The sequence below is a fragment of the Grammomys surdaster genome, unplaced genomic scaffold (assembly GCF_004785775.1).
Source record: "Grammomys surdaster isolate TR1022 unplaced genomic scaffold, NIH_TR_1.0 126163, whole genome shotgun sequence".
NCBI lineage: Eukaryota > Metazoa > Chordata > Mammalia > Rodentia > Muridae > Grammomys > Grammomys surdaster.
Window position 1 is genome coordinate 968,643 of NW_021620970.1, and position 9,850 is coordinate 978,492.

A 9,850-nucleotide genomic window follows, 5' to 3' on the forward strand; every position below is an offset into this window, starting at 1 on the left:
AGCACTTGGGAGGCAGAGGCAGGTGGATTTCTGAGTTCGAGGCCAGCCTGATCTACAGAGTGAGTTCCAGGATAGCCAGGGCTACACAGAGAAACCCTGTTTTGAAAAACAAAAAAACAAAAAAAAAAGTTTTTCTAGTCCTTTACTCTGTGCTAATGTCTATCTTTGATGTTAAAGTCTGTTTTTGTATGCAGCAGAACTATGGATGCTGTTTCTGAGGCCACTCTGATAGCCTTGTCTTTTTACTGGGGAATTGAGTCCATTGACACTGAGAGATATTAATGACCAATAATTGTTAATTCCAGTTATTTTGTTGTTGTAGTTGCTGGTGGTATTTGTGGTGGTGGTGGTGATAGTGGTGGTATTGGTGGTGGGTGTGTATTCTTCCCTTCTTTTGGCTTTGGTGAGGTGAGATTATTTCCTGTGTTTTCACAGATGTAGTTAACATTCTTGAACTGGAGATTTATTTCTAGTATCTTCTGTTGGGCTGAATTTATAGATAAGTATTGTTTGAATTTGACTTTATTGTGGATTATCTTGTTTACTCCATTTAAAGTATTTGAAAGTTTTGCTGGGTATGCTAGTCTGGGCCAGCCTCTGTGATCTCTTAGGGTCTGCTTGCTCTCCTGGCTTTTAGAAGTTCTGTTGAAAACTCAGGTGTACTTCTAATAAGTCTGCCTTTATATGTTACTTGTTCTTTTTCCATTGTAGCTTTTAACATTCTTTTTTCTGTATATTTAGTGTTTTGATTCTTATGTGGCAAGGAAACTTTTCTTTCTGGTCCAATCTATTTGGTGTTTGTTATGCTTTTTGTACCTTTATAGGCACCTTATTCATTGGGAAAAAATTTTTTCTGTAATCCTGTTGAAGATATTTTCTGGGCCTTTAAGCTGTAATTACTCTCCTTCTTCTATTCTCATTATTCTTACCTTTGGTGTTGACATAGTACTCCAAATTTCCTGGGTGTTTTGTGTCAGATTTTTAGATTTAACACTTTCTTTGACCAAGATACCCATGTCTTCTCTCATATCATCAATTCTTGAGACTCTCTCTTCAATCTCTTTTATTCTGTTTGTAGAACTAGCCTCTGTAGTTCCTGTTTAAATTCTTAAAATTTTCATTTCTCCCATGCCATCAGTTTGTGTTTTCTTTATTGTTTCTATTTCCATTTCAAGTCTTGAACAGTTTTGTTTCTTCCTTTTTTTTCTTTTTTTTTCTTCCAACTATTTGTATTTTCTTGGATTTCTTTTATGGATGTATTCATTTCTTCCAATTGTTTGTGTTTTCCTAGATTTCTTTTTTTTTTTAAGATTTATTTATTTTATGTATATGAGTACACTGTTGCTGTTTTCAGATACACCAGAAGAGGGCATCATATTCCATTGCAGATGGTTGTGAGCCACCATGTGTTTGCTGGGAATTGAACTCAGGACCTCTGGAAGAGCAGTCAGTGTTCTTAACCTCTGAGCCATCTCTCCAGCCCCCTTTCTAGATTTCTTTAAGGGATTTATTAATTTCCTTCAATTGTGTATTTTTCATTGGATTGCTTTAAGAGATTTATGTGGGCTTTAACTTCTCTCAACTCTACTTTTAATAATGGTTCTTAAATGCTTTTGCTTCCCTTCTAGCCTACCATCTACAAGAGGTAGTAGAAAAGAAGGGTTACTAGGATATGGGAGAAGTGGACCTGTTTAGCAATGGTTCTTTGGAACAAATCTCATTTGCATAGTCAGGAAATCAGCAGTTCAGTTCACAGGTTAGCAGCAGCAGCTCAATCCACTTGCAAACCCTTCACTGGCATACCAGTAGTCCAGTTCTTCAGTAGTGTTGTATTAGCAGAAGTGGTGGCACAACCAAGCAGGATCAGCTAGGTTTCAGCTGAATTGGCATGAGTTAGCAGGAGGGACCAGGACTAGCAGGGATACCAGGAGAAGTTCTCACCTGTGCCTCTCTCAGATATGCAAGCAAGCCCCCCTCACAGTGCGTTGAGTCCTATTTAAACTCCCTCCAATCATCATGTGTTCTCGGGTCTTGCCTCATCATGTGTCTTACCTCAGCACAAGTTACTGTCTTTGCAAAACTCCATGTGAGTCTGTATTAGCGGACATCACTATGTCAATTGTCAAGTCTGTGGAAGCCACAAGATACAACCAGCACACCACCAGAAATTTTTAGTATGTTTCTTTCTATAGAGTCACAACAAATGGAATTCAACAATGCACATAAGGCAAACCAATACATGTGTGTCGTTAGTGAAGAATACTTCATCACACATCCTTTCATGTACTTGCTTTAGCAAAACATCCTTTTCACCTGTATCTGCTTCACTGAAATGTTCCCTTACAAGTCTGCCTTAGTGAAACATCCTTCCCCATGTGTCCACTTCAGGAAAACACTCCTTCACATGTTTGCCCCAGGAAAATAAAATCCAACACAGTTGTCTTCCCAAAGAACCCTTAAGTTTCCACTTCAGAGTTATTATTTATTTATTTATTTATTTATTTATTTATCCTTTAATAGCCTCTATAGTTGATTTCAAAGTCTTTTTTGAATATCTAGGGCCTGCTGTGGTAGGATAAGCAGGCTGTGGTGGAGGTTTTTTGTCCTGTTATTGATTTTGTTCTAATGCTAAGGTTTAGGTATCTTCGTTTGGGATGATTGAAGGTGTTTAACCTACAACTGGTTTGTCTTTGTTGGATGAGTGTCTTGTTCCTTGGTTGCTGTTTCTTTTCTTCATTTTCAGAGACAGTAATGGCTGTCTTTTGCTGGTTTTACTGGCCTACACACCTGCTGTGTTCACAGGGAATTCTTGATGGTGTTGGCAGCTGGGATACATCAAAGAGTGGGGGTAGGAAGAATAGGAGAGGATGAGCTATAGGAACCCCAGGGCATGTGGGCAGGGGAGGAAGGAAGGCTGAAACTAGTGATTTGTTGCAATGCTAGGCATTCGATGGGTTGGGTCTAGGGAGAGGAAGGGAGGGAGAGAGAGAGAGAGAGAGAGAGAGAGAGAGAGAGAGACAGAGACAGAGACAGAGACAGAGACAGAGACAGAGAATAGCCTACCTGGATTTCTGGCAAGCATGCCTGTGGTTGAGCAGGAGATGTCCACTGCTTAGGGGCTGGGATACAGCAGCTAGTGGTGGGAAGGATGCTTGGAGGGAATGGCCTGTGGGATCTATAGGAAAATGTAGGCAGTGGAGAAGAAAAGATCCAGCATGTGACCTGTGCAGTACTAGGAACAAGACTGAAAGATTAGGTCTAGGGAGCAGAGAAAGAAGAATTGGTCTTTTCATGGTGTTCCACAGTTTCTGCATGTTTCTTTCGTGTTAAAAATTTTAATATTCTTTGCCTGACTGGTCTAGTTTTACCACTTTATCTTCAACTTGATCCATTCAACTTATAAAGTTTTCTCCTAACTTTTTAAATTGAGTTATTGAGCTTTCCATCTTTACCTTAGCCTGTGATCTTTTCAGTATTTCTATGTCTTTACTGAATTAAAATCCTGAATTATTTTAGTCATTTCATTCATTATTGTTTATGGCATTTTAGACATTACTCAGGCATTTGTTGTTCTTCTCTTTATGTTCATTGGACTTTCGTTCATGTGTTTTTTTAACTCATTAAATTCCTTGATAAAGTTCATGACTGTTATCTTAGGATCTATATCCTAGAGTTCATGTAGGCAATTATTATTGGAGAACATTTCTATAGTACTAGTGGGATTGACAGGGGTGGGTTGGAGACATAGTATCTTGATCTTTTATAGTATTTGTGTTCCTTCTAATGATTCTTGAGCATGTGGAGTTCTTTTGTGGTTGTGTCTGATGTGAAACTCTAATGTGGAAGTTGGTATATTTGTTGTTGCCCAAGCTTGGTTAATTTCAGACCCATGTGGGAAGAGTTGGTTGGTTAGTCAGTCTTCCAGATACTCAGTGTTCATTTTGGATTGGAGGAATGAATAGGAATGATTGCAGTTCAATGATAAGAAAAAAGCCACATGAATGGCAGATGTGGGTGGATCTATTTGGGCTGGTGTGAAACCTGTGCTACCCAAGCTATTCCTGGAAGTGTGAGAATGACTGAATGTATCAGAATATTGGGCACTTGTCAGCCTAGGTCAGTGAACAGACAGTACAACCATAGCTAGGGTTGAGGGCTTAATAATGTAGGTAGGCCAGTTTCCAGAGATTCATCAGGTTGGACTAGTGCATAAATGTGTGGTATGGACTAAGCCTATAGGCTAGATATGGTGTAAATGGCATAAGGTTTGGTGGACTTGCCAAACTGTACCATTACATGGAATGTGTAACTTCAGTTAGTCCTGAAGGTTGGATATAAAAGTGATGGGCTCACCAGACTGGGTCAGAACATAGAATGTATAACCCCAGTTAAGCCTGGAGGTTGGATATGGTGTGGGTAGACTCAGGTTGGGTGAATTTACCAAATTAGTCCAGCACAAAGGACCTGGGCTTATCCCAGAAAGAGGATATAGTGGGGCTGGGTAGGGTCTGATGGACTCACTAGACTGAGATCTTGAAACTCCATCTGAGGTTTCCTAGGACTATTCTGTGTCCTTTACCTTTCCTTGTGTCAATGTACAGAATGATAAAATGGAACAATAGTCTCTATTTTTTCCTTCTTAGTGAATTTAAATCGATCGTAGCTGTAGCTGAGAAACTTGAGGCAGGACTTCCTCAAGGTGTTGTCTACACTCTTCAGTTAGTGATGTCTACCTCCACAGCCTTCCAAAGAGGCACCACAAAAACTGATTACTTTTGAGGAAAGGAGAGCAGAGCATCAGTCTTGGGCTTTAGGCCAGGGATATAGTAAAATGAGTATAAACCCAAGGGTTGTCTCAATTTAATTTATAAAATAGGGCATTATTAAGCACATTTAAATATAATTAATATTTATGGTTTTGTCAAACAATTTCTCAAGCCACAAAAAGAAAAAAATATTATGCTACATGGCCCAATTTTTGAAAGTTTATATACACTAAATCATAGTGGCAAATCGGCATTGTGAGACACATTTGCCTCTCGTGATCTTGATTAATGTAAATCAATTCTTAAGATTCCTAGCCATCCCAGGGGCCCACCCAATGCAGCCGAAAAGGAGTGCGTGGTGCTGGGAGTGGGTGCAGCCTACATGGCCTAAGACAGGGCTCTCACCCTCCTTTCACCCACATCAGAGTCCCTTGACGTTGCCCATCGTCGACAGCCTAAAGCCTTCGACCATCGATGTGACTTGTCTCACATCAGTGTTTTGGGGTTGTGAACTTGTCTAAGACCCCCCCATAATTAGACATCCAAATTCAAAACTCACATAGTTGGGATTGAACATAAGAAGCCTTCTCTAACTAAACAGAGAAGGGGGAGATGCCAGAAGCCAGGACCCTCGCCCTTACCCTTACCCCCTACCTTTCCCCACCTGCACAATGTCCTCTGAAGCTTGGCAGCTGCAAGATCCTGCTTAGCAACTGCAGATAGACTCAAAGCAGAGTACCATGTCTTCTTAAGAATAGCAGGGAGACCATAACTCAAGCAGTGTACCATATCTTCTGAAGAACTGCAGGTAGATCATAATTCAAGGCAGTGTACCATATAGACCATGACATGTTTCAAGGCACAGGCCAAGAAGATTTTGTACTTTTCCACCACCTGGACCCTCTTACCCCCTCCCCTTGTAAAACATGCTATAAAAAAGCATTTCATGTTCAAAAAAAAAAGAAATTAAAAAAAAATAAATAAAAATAAAATCATATAACATAACGCAAAAAAAAAAAAAAAGATTCCTAGCCACACCTGTTGACAGCCGTTTGTTGCTGAAATTTTAAGGATGATGGTAACAATGCAGAACAAAGTGGAGTCACTTTTTATAGCCCAGATTGAAGTGGTAAGGTGTATGAAAAGTTTATTGGCCTTCTAGTGGAAAAAATAGAGACTATTGTTCCATTTTGTCGTTCTGTACATCTCTATATTAATTCTGTTAATCTCTATATTATAATGACTCTGAAAATTACTTCATCTTTAATCTGAATGTTACATCCTTTATCTTTAATTATACTTTAATATTTATATTATAATAACCCTGAAAATTACATTCTCACTATCATATAGATGAAGAAGCTGAGACTTAAACAGAGAGGTATTCTCTAGCGATCATATATGGGAAAACCGAGCTCACAGTAAAAAACTCTCGTAACCTAGCATTCAGTGGCTTGAAGCAAGCGTTGGTAAAACAATTTACAGCACAGAAATTGACACATGTTAAAAATGAAGATCTTTAATTAAGTACTTTATTTACTTTGGGATCTGTTTATTAAAGCACTTAGCAGCACACCATCACTTTCAGTAATTCCCCAGTGGGTTAGGATTCAAATAAGGGTTTGTCAGTCTCCATGCCGTTTCCTGTGATCACTTTGGAAGAAGTGAGAGGCTGAGTGTCGCAGCCCAGCACTTTCCTACAGTTACGGTGCTTACTTTCTCCCCAATTCGGCTGTTTTGAGGAAGTGAGATTCAGCCAGGCATTATACAGCATCCCCTTTACTCAGTTTCAAATCTGCCAAAAAGCAAAGTCGAGAGGCAAAACCATTAGAGGAAAACCAAAGAGACAAAGATAATTTGACTCTTGCCTTTTCAGTATCCATGAGTAAATGCCAAAGAGGAAGGAACAGACCATTGGTTCTCAGATGTTGCGAGGAGCCCCATTGGAGTGCTCTTTCATTTGGCAGTGAGGAGGAAAACCCCATGGAAGCATTAATCACCACTATCTAATTACAAGGGACAGAGTGGGACAAGTGTCCATCTGCTTCCCATTTCCAATAATTTAATACAATTAAAAATGAGTGCTGCATAACCCAGAGCAACATCAGTGATGCATCACATTTCTGAGAGAGGAGTACACAGGAAATGACTTTCAGGGAAGGGAGCAGCATAGACCATGTACCTTGCTATATCTGGTTCGAGTACACTAGAGTCAGATATTGAGAAAATAGCTTTTAATGGCTAAATCAACTTTTAAGGCACTGGAATATCCACTGGGCGTGATGATATTTCAATCCTGGGGCAACATTTAATTTTGTATGTATTTTTACGATTCTTTCCTTTATGTATTAGTTCTGGGTTTTAATGAATTGTTTGAGGATAAAGATATTGTTCATATTTATAATAAAATGTTGAGTGATTTTTACACCATTGAGTAAAAAAAGATACAGAAATTGACCCATTATGTAATGAGAAAGTTTCTATATTATGTATTAAATTAAACATATAGATATGTTTATCAGAGTTTTATTTTAATTTTTAAGTCCCTGCATACGTCACAGAGCTTCAAAATGCTGCCAGTGCTCTGAGGTGATCTCACATGTCATGTGTCATATTGAAACACATTCTCTCTACTGCATCTCTTCATGTTCCCACCTTCATTGCTCCAGGATCATGGAAAGCCATGGGTGTTTCATCTAGGCTCCTGTTCATGGATGTCTGAGAGGGTTCGGCCACTATTCAGGAAATAACCTTCTTGCCACAATTTGCTGTAATTTTATTTCATAATAACTGACATTCTGACTGGTGTAAGACGAACTCTCCATATAGCTGTAATTTTCATTTCTTAGGTGGCTAATGAGGTTGTACACTTTTTTTTTTCATTTCTTACTGGCCATTTGTATTTCATCTTCTTGAGAATTCTTTGCTCATTTCCTTAGTCTATGTGTTGACTGGGCTTAGTTTCTGGTTGTTTAGTATTGTCTAGTTCTGTGTGGTCTATTTTAGATATTAATCTCCAGGCAGATGCATAAGTAGCAAATATTTTTTCTCACATTATGTAGGCTGTCTCTTAAGATTAACTGTTATATTTGCTATGCAGAAACTTTTTAATGTCATATAGTCCCATTTATTAGTTGGTGGTCTTTTATCCTCAACAATTGGAATCCAGTTCAAAAAGTCCTTTCATATATCTGTATTTTAAAATGGGTTCCCTTCATTTTCTCTAATGACTTTAGAGTTTGGGGTCTTACATTTGATTATTCGGCATTTATTTTTCTGCAGGATAAGAGCTAGGGTACTAGTTTCATTCTCCTACATGTGACTATCCAGTTTTCTCAGCACTCTTTGTTGAAGAGACCATCTTTTTGCCAGCATATATTTTTGACATTTTGTCAAAAATCAAGTAGTTATAGTTGCATACCCTTATACCCGGGTTCTCTCTTTTATTATATTGATCAATGTGTCTATTTTTATGCCAGTACTGTCTCAGTTAGGCTTTCTATTGTTGCATGAAATACCATAGCCAAAGAAGAAGTTGATGAGGAAAGAATTTATTTGGCTTACAGTTCCCTATCACTGTTCATCATCAAAGGAAGTCAGGATAGGAACTTAAGTAGAAATGTGGAGGCAGGAGCTGATGCAGAGGCCATGGAACATTGCCGATTACCGGCTTGCTTCTCATGGATTGCTCAGGGTGCTTTCTTATAGAACCCAGCAGTTGTATTGCATTAGGGTCCACCCTAATGACCTCATTTACCTTATTAAGACCCTAGCTCCTGCCATAGACAGGTGCATAGGTGGTATTATTCACAGAAACATTTTAGGAGAGGTTAGAGGTATGAATTCCTTGGCATGTTTAATAAGATGGGCTGTACAAGCTACGAATTGAATGTAAGGGAGTTAAGGAAGTTGCAGGGCCAAAGTTGAGGATAGCAGGTGACAGTTTCCATTCTGTGTATTTCTGGATGTTGTATGGCAGTTTTCTCCTAATGGAAACATTTTCTTCTTTTAAACCATTCTGCCCAGAAGGTAGAGAGAGGTTCATGACATTCTGGATATAAACAAAAGGTCAGTAGTCTAGGAGAACAGAAACTTGAAAGATTCTCTGATGACCTGACCCCACCCTAGCAATCTAAAAATGAGTAAATATCTCCTAGAAGAAAAGACTAACTAGCAATCTGCAGAGAGAACTTAGTCTGGCTGTGGAGCTGCTTGCAAGCTCTACAGAGAGCTCCATGCTGGTAGCTTCCATGAGACACTGATAGTGTTGGAATGAGCTTCTCTGATGATGCAGCTGCTTTTTAGTCATCACTGCCCTTTGTAAGATACCCCCTCACCTAAACTCCTGTTAGTAACTCAGTGAATAGCATTACTTTGATCTATTGTGGTATCCCTCTCTAGGGTGATTGATAAGTAGGTTGCATCTCTCCAGGAAGTCTTGTCACACAGCAATAGGGTGGGAGAGGCAGTGAGAGGAAGGACCGTGGTGGGATAGGTCCATGACACACCAGTTGGTGGGAGTGAATTATAATTGCACAAACCTTGTGAACAAATGGACAGATAGATTCAAGAGGAATATTTTTCTTCTTGGGTAGCTAGATCTCCAACAGTTGCTCTCCACCCAATGCTCAGCCATTTTTTGTATTTTCTTCAGCCTGGCATTTACTATTTTCCCCAGAAGTTGCCCACTTATGTTGCAGTATTATTTCTCACAAATCTTTCTAGTTCGCTGGTTGATGTTTTAGTATAATTGGTATATAGAGAAATTTGTCCTACAGTGAAGGGATCTGTGCCAGCAATTTTCTCCCAAGAAGTATCACTGCTGAAAACCACTGCCTTGGAGAATTTACAACCATGTGGTGTCTGCCTCCACTCTTCAGGATTGCACATTCTTCTATCAGCGCATTAAAATCAGACTGCTTCAGGCTGAGAATGTGCTCAGAGGTACACTTATGTAACATATATGAGGACTGGCGTTTCTCAGCATCCCAAAAGTTCCAAATAAGATAAAATAAAATAAAATAAAATAAAATAAAATAAAATAAAATAAAATAAAATAAAATAAAATAAAATAAAATAAAATA